This window comes from Anguilla anguilla, chromosome 10 (assembly GCF_013347855.1).
Source record: "Anguilla anguilla isolate fAngAng1 chromosome 10, fAngAng1.pri, whole genome shotgun sequence".
In the NCBI taxonomy this organism is placed as follows: domain Eukaryota; kingdom Metazoa; phylum Chordata; class Actinopteri; order Anguilliformes; family Anguillidae; genus Anguilla; species Anguilla anguilla.
This window is the reverse complement of record NC_049210.1, coordinates 5,480,687-5,499,822: the sequence shown is the minus strand read 5'-3', so window position 1 is coordinate 5,499,822 and position 19,136 is coordinate 5,480,687.

Below are 19,136 nucleotides of genomic sequence, written 5' to 3'. Positions count from 1 at the left end.
GCCTCATTTCCACCTTCCGAGCGCAGACGCGCGGTTTCGGAAGCGGATCTGGGACGGCGCGTGATTCTCGTGTCGTGATTCTCTTCACAACACCTGGGATTGAACGAAGAAGTTTTTGAGACTTCAATAAAAAAAAAAGAATCTCCGGAATTCGTATGAAGGCCGAGGGAGCCAGAATCACCAGGCCCAGCTGCCCATTACACACAACCTCAAACAGAACCGTATTCATTTCAAGTTTCAACTATTAGTTTTGTGTTTCGGTTACTCCAGCCATCCGTGAACCTGACCAGGAATTAGTGGATTAGATAACGACGGATGGAGGCCTTCCCTAGATTTGCTCATGTGTTGATTAGCTGATTATTTATTTATTTATTCTCACATTAATATAAGGTGGGAAATGGCTTGAGGTTATCACTTGACTTGTCAGGGATGCACTTAGTTGCTTCCAGTATTAGAAATTACTCTCTGCGTACGTGCCACAATCCTAGCCGTGATGCCTCTTCCCTAAAAGTTTCCCGGCCATTTTGTACAACTGTACAAGGTTGAATAAGAGTCACATGAATAACTCACAGTTACGTCTGTTCTCTGAACTTCAGGAGGAGTCTGCCCGGCCCTTAAACACAGTCACACTTTTTATGGTTTTTACGCGGGAGAAGGAAGAGCTGCTGATGCGCCTCTTTTCTTTCCTCAGAGCAGTGAAAAATGGCCCAATAAAGTCGAGGCTTGCGACGGGCCGTTTCCCAGGAGCCTCCGCTCCCGCACATCATTCCGGCTAATGCCGACGTCGGGCCGCTGACGGATGAAATATTTCACGTAGGAGATCGGGGGACGAAGTTCGACACAAACGCGGGGCAGGGTGACAGAGGGCCTCCCATCCCATATACACGGCAGAGCCGCCGGGAAGCCGCTCACCCCTCGCGAGGTTTTAATGAGAACGGAACGCTTTCGAGAATTTTCAGCGCTAAAAACTACTGCCTTTATGTCTCAGTCGTTAATGTCTCAGATCGCCTTCTCAAAGAATTGTAATGGATTATGCAAACTGGTTGACTTGATTTACCCAAGACTGAGATTGACCACATAAAATAACTGAGGTCTGCTCTTAGAGGTGGTTGGAACAATGCTTCACCAGTTGCCTTGTGCTTTCTGGCAATTATGCAAGCCACACAAGTTTTCAGTAGCCACCAATCCACCACAAGTCTCTGTAATATCGTCTCATGGCACATGACCCGTGTTTCTATACTATTTGATCATAAGGTAAAATAGTTCCCCTTGTGAACCATAAACAATCCTGTTGATAAGCTAGTATTTTCAGGTAAATGTATATGGTATCTTTGCCTCTTTCCGCAGTAGCAAGGCACTGAATCTCCCAGGGTTCACGCTGAGTGTTTGTGCATAGCTGCGCTGCAGGACATTGAGCCTGAGTTTCCATAATCTAACGAATGAGTCGGTGCGAAAGGCAGAGACTTGGAGGGGTCAGGCTGCATTGGCCTGACGCGCAGCCCTGATGTGCAGCCCTGATGCGCAGCCCTGATGCGCAGCCCCATTTCAGCGATGACACCGCATCAGAAAGCCGCAGTTAATCCGCTATGACCACGGGGAAGAAAGACTTGGTTCTGCAGAAATGCGGCGATGAACTCTGGCATTAATGTGTTCAGCTTCCTTGACCCAAAAAAGCTTCGTGCACATTTATAACTACAGCAAAGACGGCAGAATTGAAATGATCTGACAATATCTGAGCAGGATATTCATCATCGAGCAGCATCGTTTAGAAATACTACCGCAGCATATTATAAATGCACAAAGAACTGCCAACGAAGCCAATTTAGCATTTTGTGATGAAAACAAAAACAAAGACCATGCCATGGTATGGATACATTTGTTGGCGTTAAACTATAAATGTCCTGTTTTTTTATTTAACCACTTCGATAGGGGAAAACCAGCATTTTTTTCTAGGATTTCCCTGTTGTCGTTTTTCCAAATTCCATTGTAAAAGATTTACATTTATATGACAGGAGCTACCACAATTTTTTTTGTATTTTATTTTATTTTAGGGCTCCAGAGCGAGCCATCGAGTCTCTGGCATTCAAACTGTCTGGGAGAATGTACCTGTGAGAGTAATGCAGATGCTCCCAAGGCATATTGTTTCCTTGAGTGAAAGATAATGAGGATTTTTTTTCCCCGGCAGCCTTAAAATGTTTGCCAGAACGAAGTGCGTAAGCCTCCCACGGCTGTGCCTTCAGTAAGGGACTGAGAGGATTCTGTAAAATGAAATGGCCCTGCTCTCCTGCCGTATATATCATTCATAGATCAAATTGCCTCATTGAGAAAACTCCATCCGTACATTAGAGAGACTGGAGGCCTCTATTGAACACAATGATGTCTGGCTTTGAGTGTCAGATTTAATCATGTGGTCGAAATGTTACAGGGCTGGTTTCGCATACATGGACTTGGCCTACTCCTAGACTAAGAGAAATTCAATTAAGATCACCAATGAAAAACAAAATTTAGTCAAGAATAGGCTAAATCCATACCTGGCAAACCAGCATTTTTGAGTCATATTTTGACATCATATTTTTGTAAATGTTAGAGCACCGTCACTATTTGTTACTCAGAGATAAGGACAAACATATTATATGGTTACGTTTACAGAGGCCAGAGAAAGCTAGCAACACAAATTTCAGCAACCATTCATTCCTTTTCCCCGTTTATGTCAAAGGCTAAAAAATGCTTTTGTGGTAGCACCATTAATTTTTGAATACGTTTTGGCAAGGTGTTCAACTCAAATACAAAATGTACTGGCCACCAGCAGACGACGATAATGAAATGTGCCGGCTTTAGTTTATGTTTTGAATTCAACGTTCGCTCTGTATTTATGAATATGAATGTGATTTGCTGCCGTGCAACTGTTAATAAGCCGAGAGGCATTCAGTCCTGAGCTCTTAAAAGAATTTCTAGAGCAAACAGACTGAACACGAACAAATCAAATCCTCACACCGCTTTCAATATCAATGAATAAACATCATACCCTGTGCACACATCCCATGTTTACATGTCATTTGCATGCAGGCTATGCTTTCATCCAATAACAGGAGCACAGAGGCGGCTTTAGTGGTGAATTATCACTCCTTTCCATGTGTGTATTTATTATTAGGTGGTAAATATATGTGTGTGACAGCACATAAATCCAGGAGAGAGGCAAGAGGAATTCCTGCAAAGGCAGAGCAGAGGGGGGGAAAAAAAACATTAAAGGTATCGTGTCTCCGTGGAAATACTTATTTTAGGTAATTTTGTTCTCAATTACGATAAAGGTAATGAGAGAAGAAGTGATGAAGTAATGGCAGCGAGGGGAGACGCTTCTCCTAGCGTGCCACAACAGCAGCGTCTTTATCGAAAGCATGAAGAGTCGTTTAGGAGACGGCACGAGTGGGGGGGGGGAGAGGGGTACAAGCCGCACCCAGGAGCGAGAGGCCTTCGCTGGAGGACTGCCGCGAAGAAACGGGCACAGGGAGAGAAGGGAGTCACGTTTCACGCCAGACGAGAGCGCGACAAACCGATGACATTCGAAGTCTGTCACGAGCCATTAAAAAAACGGGGGGGGGGGGGGGGAGAGGTGGAATCCATTAGCCGCCGTTTCCAGGACACAGGGAATGCTCCGTCGGCACAATTCTCCACAACGCTGAAGGAGAAGCGCGCGGCTCGTACAATCGCGACCATTTCTCACCGTCCCCGCGATGGATTTATGCGTCCCGGTTCGATAGCCCCACCCGCAGACGGCTGGTTCAGGTTGTCGCTGTCATTTGGGAGAAAAAATATTTCAAAGGGAGAAATGGAGCCTCTATAATGGAGGTCCGGTACAGAGAATTGTCCGGAAACCCATTGTGCGTCTGCTCCCTATCGTCCAATCATTTGGCGGCTACGCAGACTCCCAGAACGCCTCTGCTTCTGTGCAACTGCTGAAGTGCCTGACATCGGGGTTACGGGGGTTCTTCGGCAGTGGACACCTATAGCGTGTTAACGTGATTGACAGACAGCACTCGCGCGTCTGAACGATTGGTGTCTGAGGAATGTTACGGCTGTCTGTGAGGACACTACCGTTAAATCATTAACCATTCAGTGCTGATGGCATGCTTAGTTGGGAATTGTACATGTACCAATATAGCCTAATCTTTCATTGGTGAAAGTTCCCAGCCAGTAAACAGGCAGTGACACACCGTTGTCAGAGTTTTACCAGTAGTTAGCACAATGGCTGTCTGCTAGCAGACAGTGGCAGTGGCAGGTAGTCAACATGAGGCTCAGGTGTTGAAAGGGTGAAGTGAAGTAGTTGGTGAGTGGTCCTGAATCTCGCAGGCTGCTGTCGTGCAGATTTTCAAAACGCCGCTGGACAGACAGCTGTGCCAAACATGGTCTCAAAAGAGGTGTTTGCTGGCTCGCTGTAATATAACAAAATTTGAGAGCAACTGTCGTGATTATTTATCGTGCTGTTATGTATTTACATATTAGCATCACTGCAGTATTACACACGGCATATGATGTGTGCGGCGTGGATGCCTCTTCAATATATTCAATTAAATATTTATTCTGCTCATGAGCACTTCAATCAAGCACTCCGGTTTCTGCTGCTGGCTTGTTCAGAGCTTGTTAATTTGTTAAAATATTGCTGTTACCAATCAGTGCCCTTCAATCAACCAACGCAGCCCCCATCTCGCCCACCTCCCACCCCCCCCCCCCCCCAGCCCACTCCCCCAGCAAAAGCACTGAAAATCTGGAAAGAAAATATCAACCGTTGCACAAAAGGCACTTTACCAGCCTGTAATGTACCAAAGAGTAAATCTGTACTTACCACAGCTGCAGCTAGAACTGATCATCTGGGGTACTAAGAATAGGGCTCAATGCTTCAGTAGGAACCCAGGTCTAGAGATGGCCAAAGCAAAACAATGCCATTGGGTCTTTGTGATGACCAGGAGTCCAGCAACGTAATTTTACACACCTGGGGGGGGGGGGGGGGGGGGGGTGGAAAAGCTCGGAATATACCAGAATTAAAAGCTTGAATAATGCCAGAGAAAAAAATTAGCCTGTCAGCTGCTGTTTCTAAAAACAGATACTTAAAACTTTAGTGCGTACTGCGTGCGTCTGCAATGGCTTCCTGGCCAAGAGGCTTAGAGACACAGCCATGAATAAGAAAACACACTAATTAGCAATGCAAACATACGCCCTAAGGCAGAAAGTCAAAGCAGTACACACAGTATACAATACACACTGCACATGCATTACATGCTAACTAGCCAAAGCAGAGGCAGGCAGATATTGAAATAAACCTGGTTAGATTCAGACTCTTTCCTGTCTGATATCAATAGGAAGCAGTAATGAATGGATTGAGACTGAAGACTTTATTGACTTCAGCTGCATTTAACTGGAGTTTGCGACTATGATTTAAGACCTGCCTAATACATTTAGTTACAGTTACACAATTGCATACAGCAACTGACGCAATATGAAATCATTTTAAAACCAAGTACTTGAAATTTGTATGTAGCATATAGAGAGAATTATTATTTACAAACACAGCCGTCTGCCATTTTGTTTTATCTTAAAATCTGTGCAGAGCAGATGCCTAAATTTGCAATACTGGATTAGCACATTTATGTAAAATGTTCAAAGCGCCACCGTCTTTTCAGTGCAATTAAATTAGATTCGCTCTGCCCTTAACAAAAGATGTTATTAAAACTCATAAATTGATTATTCTACTTCGGCTCCTTTGGGCACAGTCAACTACCCATGAGGGGTTCCATAAAAACAATTATTACAGTAAGCAAGCTGTCACCTCATTTCCACGAGGAGAACTGAGGTCTGCTTGTCAGTCATTTTCAGCTCGCAAATTGTGCATGTCAATTCTGTCATGTGGAGTTCCATTCGGTAAACAGCATGTAAATATTAAATTAGATAAGCTTGTATGCTTTAACAAAACAAAATAGAAAAGTAGCTGCAAGGTGGAAACGGCAGCAAATCTCACATTATCTTATTACTGTTATTATCTTATTATTCAGGGATTATCAACTTTTCCAGACAATTTCACGCGTCTAGCCAAAAGTAACTAAAAACAAGCTAGTATTTTCTACACTACAAAAAAAAATGTAGATTTTAAGTCTCGTTACAAGACTTGAACCCGTGTTAAGACGGACTTTTTCCACACTGTACTCCTTTTTTCATCACGTATATAGCCCCTCCCTCACGGATTCTTCAGAGCCCCACGCCACACTGCAGAGATCACATCCATCACGTCCCCCACTCCCCCCCCCCACCCCCGTCCGGGCGGAGTCCGGGCGGAGAGCATGTTCAGCCAGGATCTCTCTCTGCCTTCTTCGCGCGTCGCGGGAAAGCGCCCGAGCGTATTGATCTGTCGCGACGGCGCCATTTCTCACGCTGCCGTTCTGAATGGGCCCTGACCGGATTGCGAATAACAACTACAGTATTGCTCAGAGCTCCTGTAAACAAAAATTCAATCTGTCAGCGCCACATACATTCCTTAAATTGCATGAAGCACAAACACCTATTGATTGTGTTTTTTTTTTTCTTTTTCTCACCCCCCCCCCTTCTTGTACTTCTTACCGCACAGTGGCTGTAACTCCCCGTCATTTCTTTACACGACGGAGCGTTACTGCGTTTTATGACCGACGGACTTCCGAACTGCACCCGGGCGTGCAAATCCGGATTAAGCCTTGTTTTTATTTATTTATTTATTTTGAGAAAAAAATAATAATAAAAATAAAAGAGGTGTGCTGTCTCAGGAGCAGTGCATTTCATTTCGCGGGGAGGGTAATTCCCAGGGAAGTCATTTGGCCGGTATTTTTCGGGATGGGTTTTTTTTTGTCACAACGATCTCCTTTCCCGACGGCTGCCTCCGGAGGCCTATAATTTTTACGGCGGAAAGACGCGAACGCTCGGCACGCGACATGGCGGGGAAGGGGGGGGGGGCGGGCGGTGGGGCGGAGGGGGGGGTTGGGGGCTGTCATCCGAGAAGGGCGGCCGCCCTGTCCCCGGGCCCAAAGTCAGACAGAGAGGCTCCGGAACCTTCTAAATAAGATATGAGGTTTTGCAGGGGCAGCGGCGTAGAGGCCTGCAGGTTCTCTGACACTACCACGGGGGGGGGGGGGGTCGGATGGATTGGTGGAGCTGGCACGGAAACGCAACCCCCCCCCCAGCGCCCCCCCACCCCCCATCCCCCCTCCCCGACCCCCGCCTTCCTTATGTCCTGAGGCTACCAGAGAAATCGCATGAACATGAAAGTCATTTCTCCGGTGCGCAGGACCGCCGTCATCCATCAAAACCAGAGCGGTCGGCGGTTACACGTGCTAACGCGTAGCCCGTGGCAGGCTTTCCGAACGAAACGTAATTCTCAAGTCAGATTATTCAATGAAATATCTTCTCTTTAAGTATAAATACAACACACGACAAAGCTGTATGTATTCTTTTTTTTTGCCGAATTTCACAGCAGTGCAGAAAATGGGTTCTGAATGGCGCAACATTCTTCCACACGGTTTTTATACTTTGGCTGTGAGTTTTTATATTTTAGCCGTGATCTACTTCCTGCGGTGTAACTAACGCGTCTATCCAGGACGTAAGCCGCAGAAATTTGCATGGTCAGCTGGTGAGATGGGTAGAAGAACTCTGACCTAGTTCTGCGTGTGGGATAAAATATCCGCCAGCAATGAGAAATTTCAAAAAATTAAAAATACGAGAATGAATCCGTCCATCATGACTCACGGAAAGGTTGCATGGCCAATCCCCAGGCTGCAGGTATTAAACGTATCGGCCGAATTAAATCGACGCATGAATGGAAAATTAAATAACGTTATTATCATCAGCATCGCTGCCTGTCAGACTGTGGAAGGTCGCGGGGAATACTGAAATTATTTACTGCCAAAGGAATGCATAAACATATGACTTTATCTGGCTTGTGTTACTAATATTGGAAAGGAGCATGTTCCATTATCATATGTGGAAGATACAGCATTTCAATGCAACAGAATTTGTCATTAACATAAATGAACACCGTCTCTGTCTAGACAGAGGGGTGAAAGCTTTTTCATAACACAGAGGGAATCACGTACAGTTTAAATCCTACCTGGAAAGAAGTTTGCTGAAAATATTTCAAGACAACAGTCAAAAATGACTCCTGTGAAGTATGACTCATTTTTATATAATGAAAAATATTATAGCCAACAAAAAAAAAAGCACTTTGCCAGATATAGAAGCCTTTTCATCCAAAATACACAGATTGCATTCTAATTAAGCATATGATTAAACCTTTACTCATCTCACATTGGGGAAAGTAACGTGTGTCCCTGAATGCCAATTCACCCGAGTGAAACCGTCTCTTTTCCCTCTCTCTCTCTCTCTCTCTCTCATCTCGCTCAACGGTATTTGGCAGGTTCAACATTTATGTTTATGTAAAAATATGTGGGCACCATCAGACAGTCTCGCTGCCAAGCAACCAAGTGTGAACTCTCCTGCTGACTGCATTCCCCCCCCCCCCCCCCCTTATTGAATTATTCAGGCCCTAATCATCGGGTCGGACCGTTTTTTCCCTCGTAGATGCAACCAGATACGCCGCAAATTATTTATTCATACGTTTCCCTGACCTTCCCGTCGACGGTTCCATATTACGGCAACGCAGACGTTAGCGGCGGCCGCGCGGAAAGACTTCCTTCCTGTCATTTCTAATTTCCTGTCGCAGATGAGAATAACAGGCCGGGCTAAAGGAGGGTTACGCACCACCTACCCCCCCCCCCTCCCCTCCCCTCCCCCAGGTTGAAACCTGACGGCTATTCCCTGAGGTGTACCACCATTTTCCTGTTTCATACCTTCCCTGTCAAGGAAGACCAGGATCAACCACAGTCCTCTTAATATTCCCGGGGGGGTAAAAAATCAGGGAGGGTGAGTGATTGACACTTCCAAGTTTGCTGGACAGCATTTCCATATTTTCAAACCTGCCGAATTCCACCATGTCCACGGCTTCCGGAATCTGATTCATTTTGACCCCGGGGCAGTTTCTGCTATGACTTCATCCCCCCCTAGGAGTCATGCCCGGTACTTGTATACACACCTCCCAGCCCCCCCCCCCCCCCCCCCCCCCATCCCACATAAAGCCTAGAGTATGACCTTGCCCGAAAACAAACAAAACACCAATTGAACCAACTTGGGAAAAAAAGAGAAAAAGACAGCGAAGAACAAACAAACTTTCAGCCAACAAAATGCAAAAAAAAAAAAAACCTCTTCTCATTAACATGACTGGATCCTACATACCTGCACATTTCGGAGGAATTTTTCTCCAGATGAACGAATGGAAAATAAAGAGATTTGTCTGGAATGTTAATGAGGATGTCTCACCATGACCCGTCTACCTGAGGGGGACAATGCGTTGCCTTATTATGCAATCACTCTACAAAATTCTTTGTTCCCGCTGTATCACCTGACCAATGTGCACATGCAGGTTTGTTTTTTTTTTTTTTTAAATCAGCAAATACACGACTGGATTCCCTTTTGATTTAATGCAGTCGCTGCCTGACATGACTCAAACTCTGTCATCATGACTGATAAACATATTACACAGAGACGCTTTGCTGCCCACAGGTTCTCCTCACCTATGTGACGCACTTCACCAGCATAGGAATTCTGAGTCATAATCCTGGGCGTTTGTCCTAATACAATCTTGCTGCTGTGTCTTCTTTTAAATTAAATTCTCAGTACTGCTGGGGAAAACAGCGTTTTTTTTTTTTTCTTGCACCACACCTGCATGGTATCCCTGTTTTTACATCTTTGGCATGTTATTGTTTTGGACTTGACCCTTGTGTTCGGGTTTGGGTCAAAGTTACCCGTTCAAAACCTTTTTGGTAAAAAAGGAATGACATTTTTGAGAGACATTTTAGAACCTGCAACAAAACCAATGTAAATTTGTTGTTCATCATCTTTATTTATGTCTCTTTGCCTATATGGTTTCTTATATAATAATAATAAGATAAAGACGAAAGATTTAAATGAAAAATAACTGCGATGTCATACATATCAATAATCTACTGCATTAAAACATTGTTTCCTTTTAATTTCTCACAGACGAGCATGATCCACGACACAAGCTGCAGCCCCAGATGCATCACTCCAGCCCTCTGAATTGCAAATTATACCTCTCTTCATTTGGACTTCCTACGTACCAGGTAGTTTAATACCTTAGACAGGAGCCTGCTCAACCCCATTCAATTATTTGCAGTGATAGATGCCTCACTACATTTCTGTGACCGTGAGTTTTACCCATGGACTGTTTAATGTTTTAGAATTTAATCATTTCTGGGTAAAGAAAAATACATTTCATTCAAGACCATTTTTAATATATTTTGCCATTTCAAGAAAACTAGTTTTATCAGGTACATTGTGGCAGAATTCATGACAGTAGACCATAATTTTAGTCAAGGAGCAATTTTAGCACTCTGCTTGGCAATTTAAAGACCTCATTCACTCGCAGTACGATCTTTGAAATCTGTTTCCAACGTTTCTATAATTGTTTTATTTCGAGGCCACACAGATGGGACGGATGGTCTGCAGTAGCCATTGTTCTTGGACTGAACTACGTCGCTGGAATTTGCGATATCGCAGAAACACTCTTGGTCCACAGACAAAGCTCACACTGCGTTTGTCTCTCGAGAAGAAACTCGGTTGCCACCAATGACAAGTGCTATAATCAACGCGCTACAAAGGATAAGTGATTTCATATTGTGCGGCAAAAATGGTTTGTTGCCAAGGTCAGTAACCGTCGCGAGGGAGCTGACAGAACGCCGGGGAGAAACGGCCGCACAAAGACATTTCTGCATCATTTTGTTCTCCAATAATCACGACGCTGAAACAAAACACGCATACAAGCCAACCTTCACTTATATTTAATCAACAGGGAGACGTTTTCTTGCGCTCGAGAAAGCCGTTGCTGCACTGAAGGTGAAAGTCCATCTCTGGAGTAGTACCTGAGACGGTGGAGGAAAGCCAGTCTCAAACGATCCTCCTTTTACTGAACACTCAAGCTTAATTTTCTTGTCTACATACCCCTTTTCCCTCTTGCATAGCTCCTCGTGTTCTGCATCTCCACCCATCTCTTCCGGGTATACTAGGTGAACAACCATGAGGCTCAATGACCCCAACCTAAAAGCCCTTTCTCAGACTCCCATGTCAAACCGCCAACTAACACTTAAGGTTACAGGCGGCATAGTCTCACTGTAGGCCTCTTACCTTCTCCAGTAAAGGACTCGCAATCGCATGACGAGGACGCTAATACAATGCAGACTGAATCCCTCCCACCCTGTTGTGTTGTTAGAGCCAATGGGAAGCCTGCCACATGCCGGCATTTACATGCCAGCCAATGAGAAGCCTGCCACAGTATGGAAGTGTGACACGCGTCTAAGACCTGATTCCAGACAATGGGGCACGTCGCTGTACAGGAGCCTAGCCTAGCATTGGGGCTCCTCAACTCTGGTCCTAAGGGGGCGTGGTTTTTTGTTTTCCCTTGAACATCAGTAGCCCATTAAGACCTAAGAGCCAAGGGGTGGGGAGTTAACTCGGTAATAAATTGTTTTAATTGATCAATTAAGTGCCGAGCAGCAGTGCCAACCAGCAGACCCAATGGCCCTCCGGCACCAGGGTTTTGGACACTTACACTGCTGCCTCACAGCCCATAAAAGTGACCGTTTCTCCCTACCGTTAAATCCCAGATCCCGTCCCGCTTATGATATCCGTTGCTCCATTGGTTCAGATCAATTTGTGAAAGATACAAAAGGACAAAGCACAGAGGAGAGGAGCAAAGATTAGGTGATGCGATGCAAGTAAGCATCATGCAGGTCACATGACCTCAGTAAGTACCATAGCAACTTGAACAAAAGCTGTACTGCTTGTGCTGTAACGTGCTGCTCAGACCTGGCCGCACTGGACATTTAAATTAATTCAGTCGGCTGGAAGACGCCAGCTGTTCCTTAATGGATTACAACACCAGCTCTTTCACTGACGCGCTCTAAATTCTTAAGGGATGAAGTGTGAGAGTTTATCAAAGGGGAAGGATTCCGCAATCCACAGTTAATAAAACCCCATCCTCAAACAGGCAAGTGTGCCTGCAAGAGGGAGATAAACCAAGTCGCCGATCGCTTACACGTAGCATACATATACAGTATACCTGCACAAGGCCCCAGAAGACGGTATTAAGCACTGACTCCCCCTCTTAACACCTCCAAAAGCCCTGCAGTATCCTACTGAAACCCCCGCAGACATCCCTGAGCAGGAAGGGGGGATTTAGCCGGCAGCGAAATATCGACAAGCACACTCTGTGTTGCGAGAGCCCAGCTGAGAGAGGGAGACGGAGTTATTGAATAGGAGGCCAGCGATAGCTATACAGCGTTGAACGTGACGAGAACGTACGCCGGGCATCTGAGTGTCTTTTCCCGTAACGTGAAGAATTTTTTCATCGTGGCATTGTGGGGAAAAAAAAACAAAAAAAAAAAACTGCAACATCACAGGATCCAAAGGAAGTCGCAGGGCACAGAATATTAAAAACGCTGGAACTTACAACAAATCAGGGGGAACCACAGGGGAAAGAATTAACCTCGTGCCCCTCTGTTTATTTCCTGCAAAGAGTCATTGATTTGTTTTCCAAATGTTTGAATTCCACTGTAGCTAAGTGCATAATAGATTCTGGCCAATCAATGGCCACGCCACATACTGTTCATTTGTATGTGGGTTTGTAATTCAGCGTTTCCAATCATCCCTTGCTGTAGGCTAAGCAATTTGTATTGGTTAATAAGCAATCCCTCATGGCTGCGTCGCCCAATTTCTTTTCTTTATGTTTACCCCATTAAAGAAGGCATGGTCAGATCAAAAAATAACCCTCTTCATAAAGTGACTTTGTAAGGAGAACCATGCTGAAGTAGACTGTTGATTTAATACATTAAAAACTACATGAACTGCAATTATTCCACATGGTTTACTGGCAAATTATAGATGGAAAATGCAACAAAAAAGGTAATAAAGTCCTAGTCTTTGGGGGTGCTCTAATTGTATATGGAGTAAATGTTTGTTTATTTGATATGTCACAAAATAATGTTTGATATTGCCCACTGTGTGGCCTCTACAACCAGTTTTCTCAGCTTTAAAGTACAATTTTGCCAGATTAACCTCCAGAAACTGCCTTTGCAAACAGAATGTGTTAATTTTCTGCAAGTTTCCTACATTTTTGGGATGCACTGTATGGCAAACACAGTGCAATGCATGGCTGCATTTGATTATTTGCTACCAAAAAAAAGAGGCATCTAGAAACCTCTGAATATCAGTGCTACTTGAATGCACTAAATACTTCAAGGTCTAATGATGATATCATTAGCTCTCAACACTTATTACATTAGCCAAATCATTCTGCATTTTTTGAAGTTAGTACTATTTTAATATCTTGCTGAGATGCACATTTAATCCAGAGGGGTCTGTTAAGACTTCTACCTGAACAGTCAGGGAATCACTTAACACTTAACAATCTTAACAATTAAGCCTACAGTCATGCTGAAGAACACAATTCTTGAACCGCCACACGAAATTGACAGCGTTGAATGCAACACCCACTTCAGCTCTAAACAGCATGGTGGCAGCGCCACACCATTAAACTTTCCCCTGTAGAAGTGTCTGCCCCCCCCAATGGATGGCACTTTACGAAGAACAGAACACAGAAATATATTATGTGTCCCTGAATCGTTTCTAAGCAGTCCCTTTTACGGCTGTGACGTCAACACAGACCAAGTTTGGACTGACACAACAGGCTAGCTGTTGAGAACAGCTGTGGGCTCTTGGGCCCTACATGATTAGAGTGTGCTTGACTGAACATTCTAATGCTAATGTAACACTACATCACTACTGGCAATTGAAAGCAATGGAGTTCTAGAACACTGATTTAGAACTCTGAAAGAACATTCCGAAAAAAAAAAACCTACTCTTCAAAGAGTACAAGGAACCTGGGAGTGTTGCGGTTGTCCACGAGATGCCTGACTAAAAGATGGCTGGTTGTCTTTACGGTAGGCTAAGGGAACACCTGACTCCAAGATGGCTGCCACTGTAGCTTATGCCTCCCCCACCCCCTGTCCCCTTCTCCTTGTTTGCCCATCTGCACATCACCAAAGCCTCCCTCCATCCTTCTCTCTGTTTTCCCTCTTCCCTCTTCCACTTCCCTCCTCACGCCCCTCCCATCCTCTCTCAGCTTTTCTTCTGAGACGGAAGGCCCTGGAGTGGCTCTTGCACACTATTCCTCCCCGGATGGCACTCTAAATTAACTTCATTAATTTACTCCCACCCACGCGGCCCGGGCAGTCAGCGGGGCCTTGCCAGACGTCACGGAGGCACAAAAAAAAGCTCCTCTGATTGGCCCCTCTGCCAAATTCCACATTCCAAATACATTTCATTCCCTCGTGTCACTCTGGAAACCCTCCACTGGCCTTCATCCCAGATCTGACTGTCATTTTGTATTACTGGGTCTCCTTTTCATCACCACCTTCCTTGAGGTGCATTGACTCAACTGTAATAACTTCTTTTCGCAAGCCTGGGCAGCCATATAAAAAGTATATATATATATATATATATACAAATTTTGGAACTGCTGACTTTGGGTGGGAAGGGAAGGTTAAAACGTTACCTATAACCGATCAGCTTCAGGGCGATGTTCAGCAAACTCAGGGGAGAGGCCCCGCCCACAAATGCAACACAGCGCTGTCATTGGCCGGCGGCGGGGGGGGGGGGACGAAACCCAATTGGAGGCAGGTGTTCCAGCAGCTTGCCTCTGAAGGATGAGTGCTGGGAAAAAAACTGTCAAAGACAAAGAGGTGGGCGTGAGGCATTTCACCCCCCCCGCCCCCCCCCCCCACCAACCATCCCCCCACCCCCCCCCACCAACCATCCCCCCACCCCCCCCCCCAGCCTCTTGTTTCCCTGAGGCTTAGAGCTTTCACCTGGCCCTGGAGACAGCATCACCGCCGCCCACTTAACACTCAGCGAGCGAGAGGCGACACGATGTTGCCCAACAAGAGGGCGCTTTAAAGTCACTGCCCATTAGGGCAAATGGGCGAGCAGAACAGACACGCAGGGTCACAGACAGAAGGCTAGCTATTAAGAGACAGACAAAGGGGGGGGGGGGGGGGGGGGGGGGCGGGGGTGGGGAGAGTGGGGGTTCGCTGTCAGCCGTAATGACTGTGCTGAAATGCATTTTCCATCAGTTCACAAATAGTCAGAGTAATTTAGGGTCTGGTGTGGTGTCCCTCTCGCATACCTAATGTCGATTCCCTTAAAGCGCTGGGCCTCTACAGCTCCCCGGAGGCTGATCAGCAAAGGAGGAAAAAAAAAGAGGGGGGGGGGGGGTGTCTGGTTGCTTGTTTATCTGGTGCAGTTTATCAGGGGACGTTTGTGCACATTGTGGTCATACACTAGCAGATATGAATTTTTGCATTCTTCCATATGCACGACCGTGCCTGACTTAAGGACAGACAGAAAAAGAAATAAAGCTTTGTTCCAAACTGGGCTGTTGAGATTTGTAATGCCGAACGGGGTGACACCATAAGGTATAAGGTAAGGTAAGCATAAGGTAACACCTGTACTGTACATCTGTATTGTGATTCACTGTGAATAATACCACAGTAAAATTTCTGGCCAATGTGGCATTCCCTGTTAACACCAGGAAACATAACATTTAATAATAATACAAGTGAATATTTCAGTTCAGAGAAGACAGAGAAATGTGCGAAACTATTCGGGAATCGCACCTCTGCACGTGCGCAAACCTCCTCACCGCATGTGTGTGTGTGTTTGTGTGTGTGTGTGTGTGTGTGTGTGTGCCTCAATGTTCAGGGATGAACTCTTGATCCACCACCAAGTATAATGGCGTCAGTGGAACGAGAGGCACATCAGCACACTGAATCGGCAGGCAGCAGTAAGAGAAGAAGCCCAAATGAAATCCATTATTTTGGACATGGCATAAACTGCTATTTGCATTGCCTCCGCGGTCTAGCGCCTAATGATAGGATGTGGAGAGCCATTTGTTTACCAGCACACTTTGTGCCCAAAAGAAATTGAGCAATCAAGTCGAAGGCTTGCCAACAAGAATGAAGGATTGTGTTTTTGTGGTACGGCAAAAAAAAAAAACAGTAATTGTCTGCTTTGACAGCTGGTGTCATTAGCAAGAGTGAACTAGTCACCCAGCCTTGGCAATGAGATGACAAGGAGGGAGAAAAAAGAAACAAAAAAATATCACAGCGTGCGACTGGGGTGGAGGAAGCGATCTGCACAACCCAAGAGGAAGAAGGAGCAGGAACTGGATATCAGACAAAGATGATGTCACAATCCCACCTCAGAAAGGGGTGTGAGGGTGTGAACTCCTGACCAATCACAGGTTTGTTTTCCAAAATGGCCAACCTTTTTTGCGATGTGGCCAAGCTCTTCGGACAGAACCACACTTTAAACCTGGTGCTTAGAAAATTTACAGGGCAAAGGGTTATCCTTTACATTACATTACAGTACAGGCATTTAGCATTACGCTCTTATCCAGTACAGTGTGCCTTTAATTAGTAAAGAATCCTAAGGCATAATGATAAGAGGTGGCGACTGTGTTCTTACAGCACAGGTTATCCAAAGGGCAAGGTTTACTGTGGTTTAAAGGACGTGCACTGCTCCCATCTCCATGTCACTGGGAACTCAAAGGGATTAACGGTAGAAATGGGAACTATCGGATACTTGCAAGCGAGACGTGTCTATTGTGAGGAAAGTGTGCTTACGCACTGTACACAATGTGCTCGATGCAATATGTTTCTGCTGGAACATTATATCCAGATCAGATCCCAGTTTATTGGTTCGTCGCAGACAAAAGTGTGGCGGCAGCCTTTGTGCGCGCGCGAATATTGTGTCCACTCCGCGTATCGTGATTGATACGGAAGGGGGTTTCACAATGGAGCGTGATTGAAGAGTAGGGCTATCGACTTTTTTTTTTTTCCTGCATCAAAGCCCAAGATTCTCTCTCTCTCTCTCTCTTGTTTGAGACAGTCCTTTAGATGTTTATTTCATCACAGACGCCCTCGGAGCTGGACTCAATTACAGAACGCGAAGCGTTTGCGGCGGGCAGCGCAGAGGACGACCGGCGAGAGCCCACGAATGTATTTTTACGGCCTGCCATTTCAATGATGCGGCTGATAAGCACCACGATGAGAGCGCTTCACAAAATGGCCCCCAAGACATGCCTTGAATAGCTTATGGCTGGTGACATATGGGCACGTAGGGGGGAAAAAGTAAGGATTGCTGGAGGGGCGCGGCTACAAAGCATGGTGAATACAGGCTATGGACTACTGGTTGCAGGTATGGGATGCGTACCCCAAAACAGAACAGCAGTAATGTTGGCAGAGTTTGATGGTTAAGCACGAGGGTGGGGGGGGGGGGGGGGGGGGGTGGTTGCTCATGGTCTGGGGCGGGTTGATTTGCACTCACGAACCAGGTTGAGGGGTTCCAATCGCTATCGCCCTATCAGCTGCACCTTCATTGTATGGGGTGATCTGGCCTTTATCATATTGCTTTTGTTCCCAGTTGTATTCATGTAAAACACTGTATTCACGAAATGCACAAAAGCTGAAATTCAGGAAGAGGGTTATGAAAACACGATTAACAAGCAACAATGCGGCATCTTTTCATACGAAATGCGTTTGCTCGCAGAATTGCCTCAGTATTGACTCGGAGATGGCAGACCTCCGCCTTTGACTGATCCCTCGCAGCGAAAATAATTCTATTGCGAGCGTACAGAAGCTGGATCCCTTTCCTGCTGAGGAAGACAGGCAGGCAGGCGGACGGCAACGCCAAGGCAGATGCGGCGCGCTCGGGCAGATGGCGATTTCTGGCGGGTTTTTTATGCAGGAAACCGCAGCCGAAGCCCCGAGTGAGCCCCCGAGAGGGCCGTGAGATCATCTCCAGGCTCGGACGGGGATTTCAGGACTTTTTTTTCCGTCGTTCGCACTTCAACAGCCGGCAACAGCCGGCGTCAGGAGAGATGCACCACGGGAGGTGAAACCACAGGAGACGGAGCGCGCGAAGCCGAAGCGGATATCAGAAGCCGCTTGCTTCGCCGACAAATGTCAGGTGTGACTGGAGAGCGGGAGTCTTCCGCACCACGGGCACGGTCTACGAGCTGAGGAAACCGCTGGTGCCGAGGTTTCAGATAAGAAAACCGCGCATATATTTTTAAAAAAAAGCTACAGTTCTAACATTTCGGGTTATTCTCCAAAGGGCAAGTCAGTAGCGATGCTTCAATGTCAGGCACCTTTTTAATTTCAAGCAGAAAGCAAATTCAGAAATAAAAGTGCCGGATGGAAGTCTGCAAATAGTTTTGTTTCAATTTTCAAAAGCAAATATTTTTTTTCTGAATTGCTGCATATAATTGAAGCACATTTTGCATTCCAATATTAATAATAGTAGAGTAGACCTGTCAGCTGAATACAAAAGGTTATAAAGTAGAAAATTAAATAAATTTTAAAAAATACATTTTTTAAGTGCAGTCAATACAATAACTCAGAGACTGACTGAGGAAACTTCTCCAAGGACTCCAACCCTGAGATTCAAATAATGTTGATATGGGTTTAGAACTACAAAAGGCTTGCTTTTTGCTTCAGTGTGATACGGGGCACTGTGTACTCAGTGACACTGAAGCCACACAGAACAGTCTGCTCCACAAATTTCCTCATCATGGGATGGGTGGAGTTAATGGCAGTATTTTTATGAAAATAACACACTCAAGTGCTACTTTCACCTACTTTCAGCTGACCTTCTCCTAACTCTCACCAAAAACAACTATTGATGCCGGTGCGGTGGTCTCTCTGCAATGCTGACGACACAATTGTAAGACCCCCCCCCCCCCCACCTAAACATGCATTCTATGACTGTATATCGTTCGATGCACATTTCGTACTTTGAGCTCATACGACACATATTATCTTTTTTTCTGACCGTTCACAGTTTTATTTGGGAGAGATGTGGGAGGAAAATAAACCTTGGTGGCCAGGAGTTGTAAGCATCACAAAACAAACAAGGGCACAGTGTCATTGACA